At 45.3% G+C, this 19,216-nt stretch overlaps 2 pseudogenes; one reads left to right on the top strand and one right to left on the bottom strand.

Moving 5' to 3' along the window:
• Positions 1-15,339: 15,339 nt before the first annotated feature.
• Positions 15,340-15,964, bottom strand: LOC107149393 (annotated as a pseudogene).
• A 158-nt stretch (positions 15,965-16,122) lies between these two features.
• LOC107149392 lies at positions 16,123-18,387 on the top strand (annotated as a pseudogene).
• Positions 18,388-19,216: the final 829 nt, after the last annotated feature.

The following is a 19,216-nucleotide window of genomic DNA, read 5'->3' as shown; positions in this document are numbered from 1 at the left end:
GCTCGGTCCTTCCTGCACACAGCAACTGGTGACGCTGAGAGGCCCCAAGCCCAGGGTTTGCAGCATTTTATACATTCTTTGGGGAAGGCAGGGACTTCATATACATCATAGCATCTCTTAGAAAATCATCACACACCGCGGGAAAATCATAAAACAACTCTAAAACGTGATTAGCACACTCACTGGCGGGAACAAGTTGGGTAGGGGTGATTGGTTAGTACAAGAGGGGGATTCCTTTGAACTGATTGGTTTAAGCCAAGAGGGGTGTTCGTGCTGAACTACATGGTTTCCCAACACCATAAACTACTGGGAGGGTCATCTGGCATCCCAGGTATTTCCCTGTCTCATGCTGATTGGTGGCTGCTAGGGGGTTGCTATGGATCCCCACCTAGCCTGACTGAGTCAGGGACACCTGGCGCTGAAGACCTCTCACACGGAGCTCCTTGCTGATGGTCCACACCAGGAGTTGACCGACAGCCAGCACCAGTGCCAACATACTTTGGGCACCTGGGCCAGCAAGGGCTCTTCATTCAGGCATTTTCTGTTTGTTTGTTTGTTTGTTTTAGCTCCTTTCCTGAACATTTGTAAACTCTTTATGTGTTTCCACAGAAAAATTCTCTCACGAGGCCATGGGATGTTATATTTAAGAAGAAGCAAACCACCTACATAATGGGACCAACCAACATAATGGCTGCCTTTCCTGGGAGGGAACTGGTTATCCACCTGTGAGGTGGCTTTCTCTCTCTCTCTCTCTCTCTCTCTCTCTCTCTCTCTCTCTCTCTAGAACTATAGTGATTTATTTTTATGTAATTTTTTATTTACATATGATAATAGAATGCTTTACAATTCTTATTACACTTACAGAGCACAATTTTCCATATCTCTGGTTGTACACACAGTATATTCACACCAATTCATGTCTTTGTACCTGTACTTTGGCTAATAATGATCATCACATTCCACCATCATTAATAACCCCCCGCCCCCTCCCTTCCCCTCCCACCCCTCTGCCCTATCTAGAATTCGTCTATTCCTCCCATGCTCCCTCTCTCTATCCCACTATGAGTCAGCCTCCTTATATCAGAGAAAACATTCAGCATTTGGTTATTTGGAATTGGCTAACTTCACTTAGCATTATCTTCTCCAGTTTCATCCATTTACCTGCAAATGCCATGATTTTATCTCTTTTATTGCTGAGTAATATTCCATTGTGTATATATGCCACATTTTTTTTATCCATTCATCTACTGAAGGGCATCTAGGTTGGCTCCACAGTTTAGCTATTGTGAATTGAGTTACTATAAACATTGATATGGCTGTGTCCCTAGAGTATGCTGGGTTTTTTAAACTTTATTTTTTAGTTGTAGATGGACACAATACCTTTATTTATTTATATGTGGCACTGAGGATCGAACCCAGTGCTTCACAGGTGCAAGGCTAGCACTCTACCACTAAGTCACAACCCCAGCCCCTAGTGTGCTGTTTTTAAGTCCTTTGGGTACAGACTGAGGAGAGGGATAGCTGGGTCAAATGGTGGTTCCATTCCCACTTTTCCAAGGAATCTCCATACTGCTTTCCATATTGGCTGCACCAATTTGCAGTCCCACCAGCAGTGTATGAGTGTGCCTTTTCCCCACATCCTCACCAACACTTATTGTTGTTTGTCTTCAAAATAGCTGCCATTCTGACTGGAGTGAGGTGAAATCTTAGAGTGGTTTTAATTTGCATTTCTCTGATTGCTAGTGATGGTGAACATTTTTTCATGTACCTCATCTTCTGAGAAGTGTCTCTTCACGTCCTTGGCCGTGGCTTCTCTTTTTGCTGAAGGGTTTGGTCTCCACCTCTGTGGATGTCAATCACACCAGCACTTCACCACCCACCACTCCTCAGGATTTAAAGCCTGCACCAAAGTGAGAGTAGCTGGGGGGCTGGGGTTGTGGCTCAGTGGTAGAGCCATCTCCTAGCACGTGCTAGGCACTGGGTCTGAGCCTCAGCACCACATAAAAATAAATAAGTAAAATAAAGTGTTTTTTTGTTTTTTTGTTTTTTAAGGGTGAGTGGCTCCATCACCCTTCGCCTTTTCAGCTTCCAGGGGTGTCCTTTTTCATTCAAGTTTGTAATTTTTTAATTGATTAAAAATATACAGAAACCCTGAAAATTCTTAGAAAACAAGCAAAAACCTCATCAACCCCAAATTCTATATCCAGTGAAAATATCCCTCAAAGATAAAAGGAAAATAAGGAATATCAAACAAAATTTGAGGGGCTCTTTGCCCACAGACTTGCCTTCAGGCAGGGGATAACCTGTGTGCCCACAGAAAGGAAGGGTGTCAAAGCAGCATGGAGGGACACTCCGCAGGCAGGCCACCACATGCCCTCCCCAGCCCAGACCATGAGATGCCATCTCAGCCATCCACAGGACAGTAAGTGCCCTGAGGGACCAGAGCCCAAGCCTGGGTTTGCAGGACCTATGAGGGAGTGGCTCATCAGTCACCATCGTCACCCTGCCCTCGGGGGGCTGTGTATCTCAGCACGTGCAGACGCCAACACAAGCACCACACAAAACGCACAGCACATGACACACCCAGCACTACCCCCTGAGCTTGGCATAAGCACGCTCCACCCAAACCAAATGTACAAACATCACACTGTCACACCGACAGTGCAAACCATGTGCTGCACACACCACTGCCCCGTGGCTGCATCCCAGGCACACCACAGCATGCGGGTGACCCAAGTGCCACACAGCACACACTCTTCTTCCCTTTGTCCTTGGGCACAACCGTCCACATCATGCTCATTCCTGAAACGCCCCTTTCCCTTTGCCTGTGCAGAGCCGTGGGATATGGGCACACTTCTTCCTCCACAGTGTCCTGCATCACCAAACATCTTCAGCAGGACGGGAAGAACCCTAAGGCCCCCTGAAGAAGTGAATGAGTGTCCCTGTCACCCAGCCTGACTAACTCAGGACAGACAGTGGTTCTTTCTTGTCCTTTGAAGACTTTTCACCCAACTCTACACAATACTGAATTTCTGAGTCTGCTAGTAACAACCTGGGAAATCCTTTGCCAAATCCTTGGACCTCTTTGCACCCAAATTAAAGGTTTAATCTTTACTTTCACTCTTTCCTTAAGAGTTAAGGGGTCTTCAAATTGCCCAGTGGATTAGAAACCTGGGACCTGCCCACAAATCTGTGACACAAGAAACAGAGACCCTTGGTGTCTCCCTCTCAGGAGGTGGAACTCTCCTTCCAAGGGAGCTCCCCAGGCTTCTCTGATGGAGGTGGCTCTGCTGTTGAGAGCTCCCTAGGAGGACCAGGCCGTGGTCAGCCCTGTGGATGCCTTCTGAGCTCATTCCCTCCCTCCCCCTCTCCCTCCCTCCCCAGCTGTCCTCAAAGGTCACATCTCTTGGATAGTCTACATACAGAATGACATGTACCTGAGAGCAGGTCTTCTGAAGGGTGTGGTTTCCCTCACACTTCTCCTGCCAGGACCCCAGGACCCCAGGACCCCCTGGCTCAGCTACCTGGCTGTGGCAGTACCCGGGGGCACTTTTAACTTAGGATCCTCTAAGCTTGAATCAGTGATTTTGCACTTCTTATTACTTAAGCATTTTTATTTTTGAGTGTGATAAGTGCCCATCAAGTGTTGGACACTTAGCAGCTGCTCCTTAACTGGACCAGTGATTCTATTTGTTTATTTATCTTGCTGAAGATGCATTCATGACCTTTCATTCCTTTGCCCGAGAGACTCTGGTACCTTGTTTTTCGATTGGATTTTTATTCGTGGTGTCTGTTCTGTTTGACACTATACCTGGAGAGTTCTGGCATTTGGGGGGAGGGGGCACTTTTAATGATGAAAGCCCCACTCAGCCCTGTTCAGTGCCCGTGTTTGGAGTCAGTGTCCTGGGTTCTGGGCCCTGATTCCACTGAGGCTCCATCTTTGTGTTTGTTGGCTCCAATGCTTTCTGCTGCTTTGTGAGGCTAAAATCGCTTCTTCTACAGTCCGGCCTAGATTCTGTTTTATTTATTAAATTTCTGATGTTTGTGGTTTATTAGGGAAATTTTGCAACACACAAAAAAGTAGAATGGTCGAATGTAACCAAGTACCTGTTAGTTTGGGGCTCCAACCGTTATCGATATTTGGCTGTTAGAGTTTCCATATCCTGTGGAATTTCTCTGTAGTGTTTTAAAGAAAGTCTCAGACATTATGTCATTCTTCCTATAAAAAGTTCAGCATGAATGCATAATCCATTAGGATTTAAACATATGTAACTAACACACCCTCATCACATCTAGAATATAAGCAATAAACGTAAAAATGATTGGTCATCTAAAATCCAACCATTAGGACAACTTTCCCAGCTGCTTCAGTGTGACGTCCTTCATGCTTGGTTGATTTGAATGAAGATCCACAGAGGAGTCACTTGTCACTTAACTTTTAGGGCTCTCTTACCTCTTTTATTCTGCAGCCGTCCTCTCCCTGTTCTGTTTTTGCTGTTGCTTAGCAACAATACCAACGAGGACAAAAGGGCTCCTTTGCACAGGGTCTCTCATGAACGATTTGGCGACCTCCCCTGTTCCCCTCATTCTCCAGGTTTCTTCGTGCTCTCTCATCTCATAAATGGCTAGGTGTCCGCAGAGGCTCTGTTGGGTTCAGCACAAGATTGCTTCAGAGGGTGTGAGACTCGTCCTGATGACTCCCGTAGGAGACAGCTGGCATCCCACTTTTAGTGATGACAGACTGGCCTCTGGGGCTAGGTCTCCTCTGCCCGACTCACCTGTGAGTGCGGCTCTCACCCGCCTTCCACCTGGGCTCAGAGAACAAAGCCCAGACCCATTGTTTCACCACAAGCTGCAAAACTGTGGTTTGCTGATTCTGCCGGGCCCTCTTCACTTAGGAGCTGTATTTTGTTTTTCTACAAATACAGGCAATTACCTCATCAGATATTTGATAACCTAGAAATACAGACTTCATAGGAAAGTCATGACAAATACTTTATAAACTTTCAGAATAATGACTTAGCCCCTTAGCCAAGATGACCAACTACAATTATGACCTCATGGACGCCACTGGATCTGTTGTAATCAACCGCCTTCTTATTCCTTTCCGATGCCCAGGTTGCCCCTTGTTTGGCCAGTGCGATTCCTCGCCAGCTGACTCTAGTGTCGTTGTGACATGACTCTTGTCATCTTGGACTGCTTCCTTCTTTTCTAGCACAAAACCTTTTTCCAAGCTCCTCATATATTTCCTATTATCAGACTTGGATTTCTAAAAGGAGTGCTGGTGCCTTTGGTAGGAAATAGAGACCACACTTCGGATGGTGAGTGCTCATTGTTCCTGGATCTCATCGATTCTAGACCTTTTCAGCAGAAGAACTAGAAAAAAATACTTTTAGAAAAATATTGCACATTTATTTTTGTATATATTTCCAATGGAAACTCATTATTTGAATGATTTTAAATTTCTTTGATTTGATTTATATCTATTTCTCTTGTGTTAAACATCTTTGCTCCTAAAGAGCACACTGCTTAGCTTCATTATGACATGCCTATATTAACAGTAAAACATCTTACTAGTATTACAGAAGAGCTCCCTAGAATCAGACCCAGAGATGAAGAAATGTGTGAAAGTGATTCAGTAGTGTTTTCAGGAAAGAAAAACATGGAAATAGTGAGGAACCTGAGAAGTCAGTAGGGTATGAGGCCAAACAAGGGTCTGATGCCAAGCCAAGGCTGGGCGAAGCTGACTTTGGACTTGTTTTGCAAGGTTGCAGAGCAATGGCACAGGCCACACCTCCGAGTCGACCAGTTAGAGGCCTCAGTATTTACCTGCTGTCCATTGTTGGCTACAAGCTACTTCAGGGAGCTTCTGACTTCCAGGACTGTGTGCTTTAGAGAGGCTGCCTGGGAGCAGCCCTCAGAGCCAGCCATGAGCAAGGGGCTGGTGGCAGGGAAAGAGAGCACAGGGACCCTGTGTTTGCCAAATGGCGGGATATGGCATTTGGGGGCAGAGTGGTGACAGGGACTGCTACCCACTTCACTGCTCAGTCCCTTGTCTCCTCATCAGGTCGGCTGTCACGACTCTTCAGGACTACGGGAGCACACGTCTCTGCCTTTGCTGCAACTGGGCCCGAGGACTTCATCGGCGTTCACCATCCCCTCCTTCCATCCATTCTAGCTCCCCTCACCTTCGGTGGGCCCTTCTGCTTCCTGGTGGCCTGGTGGATGGGGCGACCCAGCTGCTCACCTTTGCTGGTGGAAGCCATGCCCTTGTCTTACCGTGGTTGCTGAAATTACTCACTCATGGTTAAAAAGATCATGGGGATTCCTGCTCTCTAGACATCCTCCTCCCTGTCCCTTTTGGTTACCAGCAACTGACCTTCCCGTGGTGGCCAAACTTCTCATTATTCCTTCCAGTGTAGCAACTCCTTTATTTTCTTCCTGTCCAACCAATAAGAGGATCCCAATATGGCAAGGCAGCACTCATAATTTTAGGGTGACTGCAAACCTATGTCCCCTCCTGGAAGCACCCCTTTTCTTTGGGAACTAGGTCTTCAACATGCACTGGGAATAAAGTTATTGTGAAGAGAAGAACAAATTCCCACTTGGACGATGGAAAGAGAGCCCACAGCAGTGTGGAGGGGCCTTGGGTTCGGAGACTGTTCTACTGTGTCAACATGTCGTAGTGTGTGCAATGATCACTGAGCCCTGTGAAGAAGTGCCTATTTGCTGGCATCTGCCATGTCCATAACTCAGACACTCTGGGTGCTCCCAGTGTGGTGTCATTTGAGGCTCTGTGGGCAAGGAAATCACTCATTTCCAGAATATGTGCCTATCTCAACAGATAAATCCCTGCTCTTTGGGGGGAGGAAGATGTCATCGTCAACATCTTGAGAAATGGTAGTACATAGAATGCTAAGTATAAGTCTCTAACTTTGATAGATTTGACATTTGGTAGTGGCAGAGGCTACGGCAGTTTAGGGGAGAGAGAACCTAGGTGTTTGGATCTATTCACAGCCTCCCTCTCTGCCACCAACACAAATCTCTTCAGCAGCCCAGTCAGCAAGTACACATGTGGTTGAGGACAGACAGTGGCTATGTCCACTCTGTAGTCATCCTGTTCCTCTGGTTGTTCAGTGCTTTTTCTACAGAGGATGCTCACTGGTACAAAGTTACCTGTGATATTAAGACTCTGCAACACGGCGCCCACTCCCATGACTTCATCCACACACGTCTTCCCCAGATCTCCTTGTCACTGACCATTAGCTTGACCTACCAGCAAACCACTTGTCAATTTCCAGGAGTTTAGATGCATCCTAACTTCATGCCACTTCTCTCTACATAAAATCAAAGAGAGAGAATAAATTGCAGCAACTAAGTGTATACTCAAGGAGAAGAATTTCCCTTACTGCCTTTCACTCCTCCCCCTCCCTGGAGGGCGGCCATGGTGCAGAGCTGTCTATTTGAGTTTGCACCGATATATTGGGCTAACATATCTGTGAACCTAGGACCTATGTTCCTCCCTTCTTAGTGGGTCCCAGGGCACCTGTCATGGAGAAGCATTGATACCATGATGGTAGATGGCATGGAGGTCTGAGCTACCTGTTCATGAAACATTTGGGCCTTGTAAGGAGCTGGCATCTTGAACCTGGATGCTCTGCTCTTATTTGGAACATTTTTGTTTATTTGCTCCAGTGACCATGACCACCACTTAAAATGTAACTAGATTTCAAATCTTAACTTGGAGAAAATGCAATTTATCTCTTATCCTGGACTTTTTCTTTTGGTTCTTGGCTGTCTTCTACCTTTATGAAGATGACCAGTCTGCCTTCTTTCAGATCCAGATTCCTATATAAAAGCTTTTGCTCAGGCTCAATTCCTTAGACCTTCCCTCTTCAGCCAGATGCTCATTTTTCTTTTGGTGCTAATTATAAGGATCCAGATCGTGGACCTCCCTCCTAAAAGAAGACTAGGGCCCAGACCTATTTGTTGGTCATTGCACTGCAAGGTTGACTTTTTATTGTGCTCATTTAGTTGTGGCTTCTGTTTGTTGTATCTGTTCACAGTGATAAGAGTCCAACTGAAGTGAGTTTGGAAAAAAAAGGAAAGGACAGAAAAGATGAAGACTGATGTGGGTCAAAAATCAGAAAGGAGCATCTGGGACAAGCCCAGTTCTGGAGGCCACAGAGACTGGCCCACAGAACAATCAAAACCCTTCTATACTTCTCTTCTGTTCTGTTCTCCTGTCGCTCTCAGGCCAAGAGCAGCTGCGTTTCATTTAATCCTGGTTGATACCAGGCAGATGACTGGCCTCCATCTGAAGTCACTCTTGGGGTCAAGAAAAGACAGTATATAGAAAAACTTACATCTAGAGATTATATGTGACCCACACCGGCCTCTGCGGGGCCCAGGCACACAGCAGGCCTGGTCCGCCCCTTTCCCAAAGAGGAAGACAATCGCCAGAGCCTAGCCTCCGTGCAGGACCTTCCCTTTGGACCAGTGGACTACAGAGAGCCAAGATCCAGCCCAGACCACCCACACCAGCCCACGCAGGATCCAGGCTCTCAGTAGATCCGGTTCACCCCTCCCCCTGTGGGGCAGACACCTCCAGAGCCCAGCCTTTGGCATAGGACCACCCCTTCGGACCAGCAGACTACCTCAGAGGTCAAGCCCAGCAGCCTAGATCCACCCACAGCGGCCTGTGCTTCAACCCAGGCGCACAGCAGGCACAGGGCCAGGTGGGGCAGACACTGGACAGAGCCTAGCCTCTGGTGAGGACCAGCAGACTACCACGGGAGGTCAAGCCCTGTGGCCCAGATCCACCCACTCCAACTTACACAGGACCAGATCCAGGATGCAGTAGCGTCCACTGAGGGACACCAGCAGGGTCTGGAAGCCCAACATCAAGGTGGGGTACGGACAATCTGCACAGGTACTACAAGAATAGAGGGAGGAAACTGTACTATCCCAGATCCACACTGCAAGGAAGGAAGACACACGGACAACATGAAAACACAAGGGAGGAAAGTGCCCCAAACAAACCAGGACCCTATAATAACAGAACCCATGGACAGTGCAGTTGATAAAATGTCAGAGGAGGAGGTCAGAAGGTTCATAATTAAAATGATCTGTGAATTAAAGAATGACCTAAATGAGCAAATACAGGCAAAAATTGATCACTCCAACAATGAGATAAGAGCAAACACAGGTAGCAAAAGATTGCTTCAAAGTACAAATTCTCACTCAGATGATGGAAAGAAAGCCCAAAGTAGTGTGGAGGGGCCACACTGCTTTGACAAAACAATCAGAAGCCTTTGAAATGAAGGACACAATAAATCAAATTAAAAAAAAAAAAACTCAATAGAAAGCACAACCAACAGACTAGATCACTTGGAAAAAAGAACGTCGGACAATGAAGACAAAACATACAATCTGGAAAATAAAGTTGCTCACACAGTGAAGAGAGTAAGAAACCATGAACAGAACATCCAAGAATTATGGGGCAGCATCAGAAGACCCAATCTAAGAGCTATTGGGATAGAGGAAGGCACAGAGGTTCAAACCAAAGGAATGAACAGTCTCTTCCATGAGATAATATCAGAAAATTTCCCAAACATGAAGAACAAATTGGAAAAACAAACACAAGAGGCTTACAGGACACCCAATGTACAAAATCACAACAGATCCCCACCAAGGCACATGATAATGAAAATGCCTGGCATACAGAATAAGGATAGAACCTTAAAAGCCGCAAGGGAGAGGAATCAGATCATATATTCAAGGAGAACAATTGGATCTCAGCAGACTTTTCCACCCAGACCCTCAAAGCCAGGAGATCATGGAACAGCATATACCAAGCTCTGAAAGAAAATGGTGCCAACCAAGAATCATATCCAGCAAAACTAAGCTTTAGATTTCATGATGAAATGGAAACCTTCCATGATAAACAAAAGTTAAAAGAATTTACAACTAGAAAGCCTGCACTACAGAACATCCTCAGCAAAGTATTTCAAGAAGAGGAAATGAAAAACAATGATGAAAATCAGCAGGGGAGGGATTACACTAAAGGAAAATCTAACCAGAGAAGAAACCAAGTCACGTTAAATACCAAAAATAAACAAAAATGGCTGGGGGTACAAATCATGTCCCAATAATAACCCTGAGTGTTAATGGCCGAAACTCACCAATCAATCAGGATGATATACAGAATTTAAACATATTAATTTCAAGTGATGAAATAGCACACACCATCAGAAGCCTACCAACCAAAAAAAGACCAGGACCGTATGGATACACAGCCAAGTTCTACAAGACCTTTAAAGAAGAACTAATACCAATACTCTCCAATTTATTTCAGGAAACAGAAAAAGGGGCAGCATTTCCAAACTCATTCTATGAGGCCAATATCACTCTGATTCCAAAACCAGACAAAGACACGTCAAAAAAAGAAAACTTCAGACCAATATCTCTACGAACATAGATGCAAAATTTTGCAATAAAATTCTGGCAAATAGAATTCAAAAACATATGAAAAAGATCATGTACCACGATCAAGTGGGATTCATCCCAGGGATGCAAGGTCAGTTCAACATACGGAAATGAATAAATGGAATTCATCACATCAATAGACTTAAAGATAAGAATCATATGATCCTCGCAATAGATGCAGAAAAAGCATTTGACAAAATACAGCACCCCTTCATGTTCAAAACACTAGAAAAACTAGGGATAACAGGAACATATCTCAACATCACACTATCTACACTAAGGCTATCTACACTAAGCCCCAGGCCAACAGTATTCTAAATGGAGAAAAATTGAAGGCATTCCCTCTAAAATCTGGAACAAGACAGGGATGCCCTCTTTCACCACTTCTGTTTAACACAGATCTTGAAACACTGGTCAGAGCAATTAGACAGACAAAAGAAATTAAAGGGATACACATAGGAAAAGAAGAACTCAAATTGGCACTATTTGCTGATGATATGATTCTATACCTAGAAGACCCTAAAAGTTCCACCAGAAAATTTTTAGAAATAATAAATGAATTCAGAAAATTATCAGGATATAAAATCAACACCCATAAATCAAAGACACTTCTGTATATCAGTGGCAAATCCTCAGAAAGGAAATGAGGAAAACTAGTCCATTTACAATAGCCTCAATAAAATAAAATAAAATACTTGGGAATCAACGAAAGAGGGGAAAGATCTATATAATCCATATAATGAAAATTACAGAACCCTAAAAAAAGAAATCAAAGAAGACCTTAGAAGATGGAAAGATCTACTTGCTCTTGAATAGGCAGAATTAATATTATAAAAAATGACCATACAACCAAAAGCACTATCCAGATATAATGCAATTCCAATCAAAATTCCAATGACATTCTCCATAGAAATAGAAAAAGCAATCATGAAATTCATCTGGAAAAGTAAGACACCCAGAATAGCTAAAGCAATCCTTAGCAGAAAGAGTGAAGCAGGTGGCATCACTATATCAGGCCTCAAACTATACTACAGAGCAATAGTAACAAAAGCAGCATGGTATTGGCACCAAAACAGACTGGTAGACCAATGATACAGAATAGAGGACACAGAGACTAACCCACAAAACTACAATTATCTTATATTAGACAAAGGTGCCAAGAACATACATTGGAGAAAAGATAGCATCTTCAACAAAAGGTGCTGGGTAAACTGGAAATCCATGTGCAACAAAATGAAATTAAACCCCTATCTCTCACCATGCACAAAACTCAACTCAAAATGGACCAAGGACTTAGGAATACAACCAGAGACCCTGCGTCTAATAGAAGAAAAAGTAGGCCTTAATCTCCGTCATGTGGAATTTGGCCCCAACTTCCTTAATAAGACTCCTGAGGCACAAGAATTAAAATCAAGAATTCAATAAATGTGATGGATTCAAATTAAATGGAATGGATTCAATCTGTGGGGTGAATAGAGAGCCTACACCTTGGGAGCAAATCTTTACCCCTCATACATCAGATGGAGCACTAATCTCTAAGGTATATAAAGAACTCAAAATGCTAAACAACCCAATCAATAAATGGGCCAAGGACCTGAAGAGACACTTCTCAGAAGATGATATACAATCAATCAACAAATATATGAAAAAATGTTCATCATCATTAGCAGTCAGAGAAATGCAAATTAAAACCACTCTAAGATTTCATCTCACTCCAGTCAGAATGGCAGCTATTATGAAGACAAACAACAATAAGTGTGGGCGAGGATGTGGGGAGAAAGGCACATTCATGCACTGCTGGTGGGACTGCAAATTGGTGCAGCCAATATGGAAAGCAATATAGATATTTCTTGGAAAATTGGGAATGGAACCACCATTTGGCCCAGCTATCCCCCTCCTCGGTCTGTACCCAAAGGACTAAAAACAACATATTACAGGGACACAGCCACATCAATGTTTATAGCAGCACATTCACAACAGCTAAACTGTGGAGCCAACCCCGATGCCCTTCAGTAGATGAATGGATAAAAAAAAATGTGGCATATATACACAATGGAATATTACTCAGCAATAAAAGAGAATAAAACCATGGTATTTGCAGGTAAATGGATGGAGTTAGAGAAGACGATGCTAAGTGAAGTTAGTGAATCCAAAAAAAAAAACCAAATGCTGAATGTTTTCTTTGATATAAGGAGGCTGATTCATAGTGGGAGCAGGAGCAGGAGCATGGGAGGAATAGACAAACACTAGATAGGGCAGAGGGGTGGGAAAGGAAGGAAGGGAGCAGGGGGTTATTAATGATGGTGGAATGTGATGATCATTATTAGCCAAAGTACAGGTACAAAGACATGAATTGGTGTGAACACACTTTATATACAAACAGAGATATGAAAAATTGTGCTCTATATGTGTAATAAGAATTGTAATGCATTCCACTGTCTTATATAAATAAAAAAGAAAGAAGTTACATGTTACTTCTACTCACCTTTTGTTGATCAAAGCAAGTAGTCACATGATCTGGATGAACATTAGTAGTGACAGAGTACAATACTTCCTTTAAGGAAAGCAGCATGCATCTGTGAACAATGAGATATTCAACCACACGTGGAAAGAAATATAGAAAAACTCAGACCTGTCCAACTATGTTGAACCAGCATACCATTTTTGAATTGGGAACAATGAAATTCTGTTTTAGCCATAAATCTGTTTTACAGTTCCAGAAATCAGCAGCACCATAATCAGCTACTTAATTCACTTTCACTGAATTTTGTTTTCAAGGACTCTGCTTTGGGGGCATTTTTGCCACCTCCCCCTTTTCCTCATTTCTGCCTGGCCTTTGTAAGTAGTTTATTGGTATATTCTTAGGATTCTATCCTTCTTAATTTCTCCAATTTTTTCTTATATTTGGTTAGCTGAGTCTCTGGGGAAGGACGTCCAATTCTTTTGTGCTCTCTTGACTCTTGCTTATACTGGATCATCCCAGACGTATTGTTTAACTTCAGATTGTGAGATAATGTTTTATGTTTACCTCCAGGAACCTTGCCAGTGGTGGAGGGATTATTCCTCCAGAGAGATTTTGTGTTTGCTTCTGCTAAGTAACACAAAACTGAGACCACTTTTCGGTATACAACATAGCTTGAATCTTTCTGGGAAACAAAAAGAGCATACATTTGAATCTAAAACTAAACTATTCACAAGTCAGCAGTTAATTTTATAGGAAGGGTTCAGTTGTTGTTTTTTTAATCACCTAGCTTTTGAGGCAAGAGAAAATTTTATCTCCGTGAGTCAGTAGACAGATTTCTAGTTTACATATCATAGTAGGTCCTTGCTTTCACAGGAAAGAACATTCTCCTGTAAAAACTTTAAAGTTTATGTCAGTAAAAAATAATTGTGTTATAGGCACTCCCAAATTAGGTTGGAAAATGTAACTGGAGAACACAACTCTGTAGCTGCCATCAAACTATAGAATTAGGCTCCTCCTGAGAGGCCACACATTGGTGACTTGGGTTGACAGCGCAGAATATTAGCTTTTGTGGAATCTGTGTTAGGCCTTGGCTTCTGCAGTATAGAATGGCCTTGGAAGTAAATGATTTTGATGAACTTCAGAGAAAAATAACAAGAAAACAGGAGGGAAGCCTGCAGAAGATCAGAGATGCTCCTCTACTAGCTCAGCTCATTCTCTGGAAGCCCAGCTTGAATTAGAGGTGGGTGGGGAAGAGTTCAGGAATGCCAGGGACTCCCTGGATTTTTCCTTGGAACTGCCAGCCATGCTCTAATAGATCCATTTTACTGTTTTTCAGCTTCAGTTTACCTTTTTGTCTGCTCTGTGAAAATGAACATGGGTACTTTAAAATTTTATCCTACCCAGCCAGCTTACAAGTTTTATCCAGAAGGCACTGGAAATTCATTAGGGGAGGTGTGCTTCCTGGGATTGGAGTACTCTCTGGGTGGACTCCAGGGAGAAGGGACCCTTGGGAGTAGGTGTGCAAACTATGGAGCCAACATATAGGTGCACACAGTCTGAATTTCAAGAGGCAATAAAACATTTAATCAAACTGAAGATTCCAGCTACACCCCAGTTTTCTGGAAGTACTAATATTTAGATCCTTCCTTTTTAAGGTAGCCCATGTCAGTGTGTGTTATCTTTTCCCCCCCTTAATGCTCATCTGCTCTGGGAGGAGGATCTAGATCATGATGACAGAGTAGATCTTGCACGCAAAGTCCTGACCTGAATATTGGGCATTTTAATTTCTTGTAAACCTTATGATGAAACAGTGACCCCCCATAAATTCTAAATAATGCCAAATATAGGGCATTCAGTTAATAGTTTCTCCTTTCTACCAGTTGACCGTGGTTGGCCGAACTGCTGAGTTCAGATACAAATTACTTGAAATGACAAGATCTTCACATTCCTACGTCAACCTCTTTTCAAACATAGAGCTGAGTCCGGACTTCAGCGAAGCTCTCAGAGGACATCATCACACCAAGAGACGCCCGGGCTGTGGGCCTCAAGAGCCAGCAGCCCAACCCAAGGAGGAAGAAAACCAGCCTCGGCGCTCGCATGCCCAACTTGCGGGAAGTCCACAGCTCCAGGCTCTCCCGGCTCAGAAGATTGGCACAGTGGGACAACCTAGAAAAAGGAGCTGTTGGCCCATGGGGCCCACCTGTAGCAACAACACCCAAGGTAGAACTGGGGTTATATTTGGAGGCCTTCTCTACATCGTTTTCCTTGGAGTTTCAATGAAACCATGGCGCAAAGCTCACTCAGAGCATGCTGCTAGGTGAACCACTAAGACTAGTCACCTTACATTAGATGTAAACGTGAGCTTGTCCAACCCAGCAAGCATACTTCCTGCATGCCACACAGGCCCCCAAACCCGGTAAGTGATCAGCGTGCAGCCCATTAGAAATTGTAGGTGGCTCTGAAAAGAGCCTTTGGTTTGTGGCGTTCATCTGGCAGCTGGTCAAGCTCGCTTGGCGCTGGTGTACTTGGTGGCGACCTTGGTTTTCCTCGGGCCCCGAGTGCTTGGCCAGCTCAGGAGGCAGCAGCAGGCGCATGGCCGTCTGGATCTCCCGGGATGTGATGGTCGAGCGCTTGTTGTAGTGCGCCAGGCGCGACGCCTCGCCCGCGATGCGCTCGAAGATGTCCTTGACGAACGTTTTCACGGAGCCCCCTGCCTCAGAAGAGACACCTGCATCTGGGTGACCCTGCTTCGGCACCTCGTAGTTGTAACCAGCACTCTTGATGGCATCTCTTGCGCTTTCCCCACCGCCCTCCTTCTTCTGACTTCTAGAAGCAGCTTTCTTACAGCCCTTTTTAGAAGTGGCGGCGCTCCTCGGAGCAAGCCCTGGCACGGCCAGAGCTCGGTGGCAAAGCAAATTGGAAGAGAGCAGCACCCACTTGTGAGAGCGGTATTTATAGGCACAGAGCTCAAATGGCGTCCTCTGTATCTGCCGTGTGATTGGATATTGCCATGTATGTAAATAAGGAGACCCCTTTCAGTTCTCTGATTGGTTAAACACCAGGCAGCAGTCAGAACCGGCCCAAGCCACCCCCAGACTATAAATAGGCTGGGAGCCTGTCTTAACGGAAGCCGTTTCCGTTATAACAGATGGCTCCTGAGTTTTGCGGTGATGCGGAATGCAGGTGAGCGGCCGTGTTGGCCCCGTGGTGGGTTTGCTGGCCCTCACAAGTGAAGCTCTGCTGGAGGCATGGGCGCACAGGTGCACCTGACAGCCAGACCCTGGAGCTGTCCTGCAACGTGGTGTGAAAGGATGCTGAGCCCAAGGGGCGGATGGGGCGACCATATATAATCCTGGGGGTGTCCTGCCCAACCTTGGAGTTGGGCTGCTGTCCACATGTTTGGCAGCTGCCACAGCGAAGTTCAGTGTGGTTTAACACCACAAGCTGCCAAGCTGACAGGCCCGGGGAGTGACAGGAACACCCAGAAGGAAAATAAACTCAAAGTCTAAACCGACACATCTCACTCAATTTCCGAGTCATAATTTCAGTCTAACTCTATCCCTTTCTTTTTCTCCTATTATCTCTCTTCCTCCCTCCCTCTGGTACTAGGGATGGGACCCAGAGCTTCCCACATGCAAGGGAAGTACTGTTTCACTGAGCCACACCCAGACCTTTGTGTGTTGAGATATAATTTGACTAAATTATGGACTGGCTAAATTGCTGAGAGTGGCTTTGAACCTGAGAATCTCCTGTCTCAGCCACTGGAATTACAGACATGTCCCAATGTGCCCAGTTAGGATTTTCAGCATTGAGTGGCTAAAAGTCCTGAGTAATTGTTAAAGAAAGCTGTTCTATCACTTTACTATTGAAATGGCATGAGGATTTTTAAATATAACCTACATACCAAGTAATAAACCAAAAGGGATAGAGTTGGTTAGATTGAATGATTGGATTCTGGTAGTAATACTTTAATCTACCCCCAAGTCCTCAGACAATATTTCATATTTTCACTTTTTTCTTAGGACCTGGGTAGGTTGGCACAACCACATCCTGTCCTATTGCTGGACTGACCACATTCCTGAAGTAGGCACAGGAACAGTTCCACCCACAATGGGAAGTCCACTTTGGACTCCACAGAGCACTACTCACAACATCTCCAGCTGCCCCAGCCACAGAAACAAGTTCTTCGCAGTTCTAATTTGTAGTAGTTGTAGTCAATTGAACATATTGTTGGTGAGACAGATGGTACTGCTCTTTCTAATCCTATCGTAAACCGAGGTCTTTATCAGAAATTGAGTGAGATGTATGTCGGTTTAGACTTTGAGTTTATTTTCCTTCTGGGTGTTCCTGTCACTCCCCGGGCCTGTCAGCTTGGCAGCTTGTGGTGTTAAACCACACTGAACTTCGCTGTGGCAGCTGCCAAACATGTGGACAGCAGCCCAACTCCAAGGTTGGGCAGGACACCCCCAGGATTATATATGGTCGCCCCATCCGCCCCTTGGGCTCAGCATCCTTTCACACCACGTTGCAGGACAGCTCCAGGGTCTGGCTGTCAGGTGCACCTGTGCGCCCATGCCTCCAGCAGAGCTTCACTTGTGAGGGCCAGCAAACCCACCACGGGGCCAACACGGCCGCTCACCTGCATTCCGCATCACCGCAAAACTCAGGAGCCATCTGTTATAACGGAAACGGCTTCCGTTAAGACAGGCTCCCAGCCTATTTATAGTCTGGGGGTGGCTTGGGCCGGTTCTGACTGCTGCCTGGTGTTTAACCAATCAGAGAACTGAAAGGGGTCTCCTTATTTACATACATGGCAATATCCAATCACACGGCAGATACAGAGGACGCCATTTGAGCTCTGTGCCTATAAATACCGCTCTCACAAGTGGGTGCTGCTCTCTTCCAATTTGCTTTGCCACCGAGCTCTGGCCGTGCCAGGGCTTGCTCCGAGGAGCGCCGCCACTTCTAAAAAGGGCTGTAAGAAAGCTGCTTCTAGAAGTCAGAAGAAGGAGGGCGGTGGGGAAAGCGCAAGAGATGCCATCAAGAGTGCTGGTTACAACTACGAGGTGCCGAAGCAGGGTCACCCAGATGCAGGTGTCTCTTCTGAGGCAGGGGGCTCCGTGAAAACGTTCGTCAAGGACATCTTCGAGCGCATCGCGGGCGAGGCGTCGCGCCTGGCGCACTACAACAAGCGCTCGACCATCACATCCCGGGAGATCCAGACGGCCATGCGCCTGCTGCTGCCTCCTGAGCTGGCCAAGCACTCGGGGCCCGAGGAAAACCAAGGTCGCCACCAAGTACACCAGCGCCAAGCGAGCTTGACCAGCTGCCAGATGAACGCCACAAACCAAAGGCTCTTTTCAGAGCCACCTACAATTTCTAATGGGCTGCACGCTGATCACTTACCGGGTTTGGGGGCCTGTGTGGCATGCAGGAAGTATGCTTGCTGGGTTGGACAAGCTCACGTTTACATCTAATGTAAGGTGACTAGTCTTAGTGGTTCACCTAGCAGCATGCTCTGAGTGAGCTTTGCGCCATGGTTTCATTGAAACTCCAAGGAAAACGATGTAGAGAAGGCCTCCAAATATAACCCCAGTTCTACCTTGGGTGTTGTTGCTACAGGTGGGCCCCATGGGCCAACAGCTCCTTTTTCTAGGTTGTCCCACTGTGCCAATCTTCTGAGCCGGGAGAGCCTGGAGCTGTGGACTTCCCGCAAGTTGGGCATGCGAGCGCCGAGGCTGGTTTTCTTCCTCCTTGGGTTGGGCTGCTGGCTCTTGAGGCCCACAGCCCGGGCGTCTCTTGGTGTGATGATGTCCTCTGAGAGCTTCGCTGAAGTCCGGACTCAGCTCTATGTTTGAAAAGAGGTTGACGTAGGAATGTGAAGATCTTGTCATTTCAAGTAATTTGTATCTGAACTCAGCAGTTCGGCCAACCACGGTCAACTGGTAGAAAGGAGAAACTATTAACTGAATGCCCTATATTTGGCATTATTTAGAATTTATGGGGGGTCACTGTTTCATCATAAGGTTTACAAGAAATTAAAATGCCCAATATTCAGGTCAGGACTTTGCGTGCAAGATCTACTCTGTCATCATGATCTAGATCCTCCTCCCAGAGCAGATGAGCATTAAGGGGGGGAAAAGATAACACACACTGACATGGGCTACCTTAAAAAGGAAGGATCTAAATATTAGTACTTCCAGAAAACTGGGGTGTAGCTGGAATCTTCAGTTTGATTAAATGTTTTATTGCCTCTTGAAATTC

Source organism: Marmota marmota, unplaced genomic scaffold (genome assembly GCF_001458135.2).
Source record: "Marmota marmota marmota unplaced genomic scaffold, marMar, whole genome shotgun sequence".
NCBI lineage: Eukaryota > Metazoa > Chordata > Mammalia > Rodentia > Sciuridae > Marmota > Marmota marmota.
The sequence above is the reverse complement of the archived record's forward strand: the minus strand, read 5'-3'. Positions and strand labels throughout refer to the sequence as shown.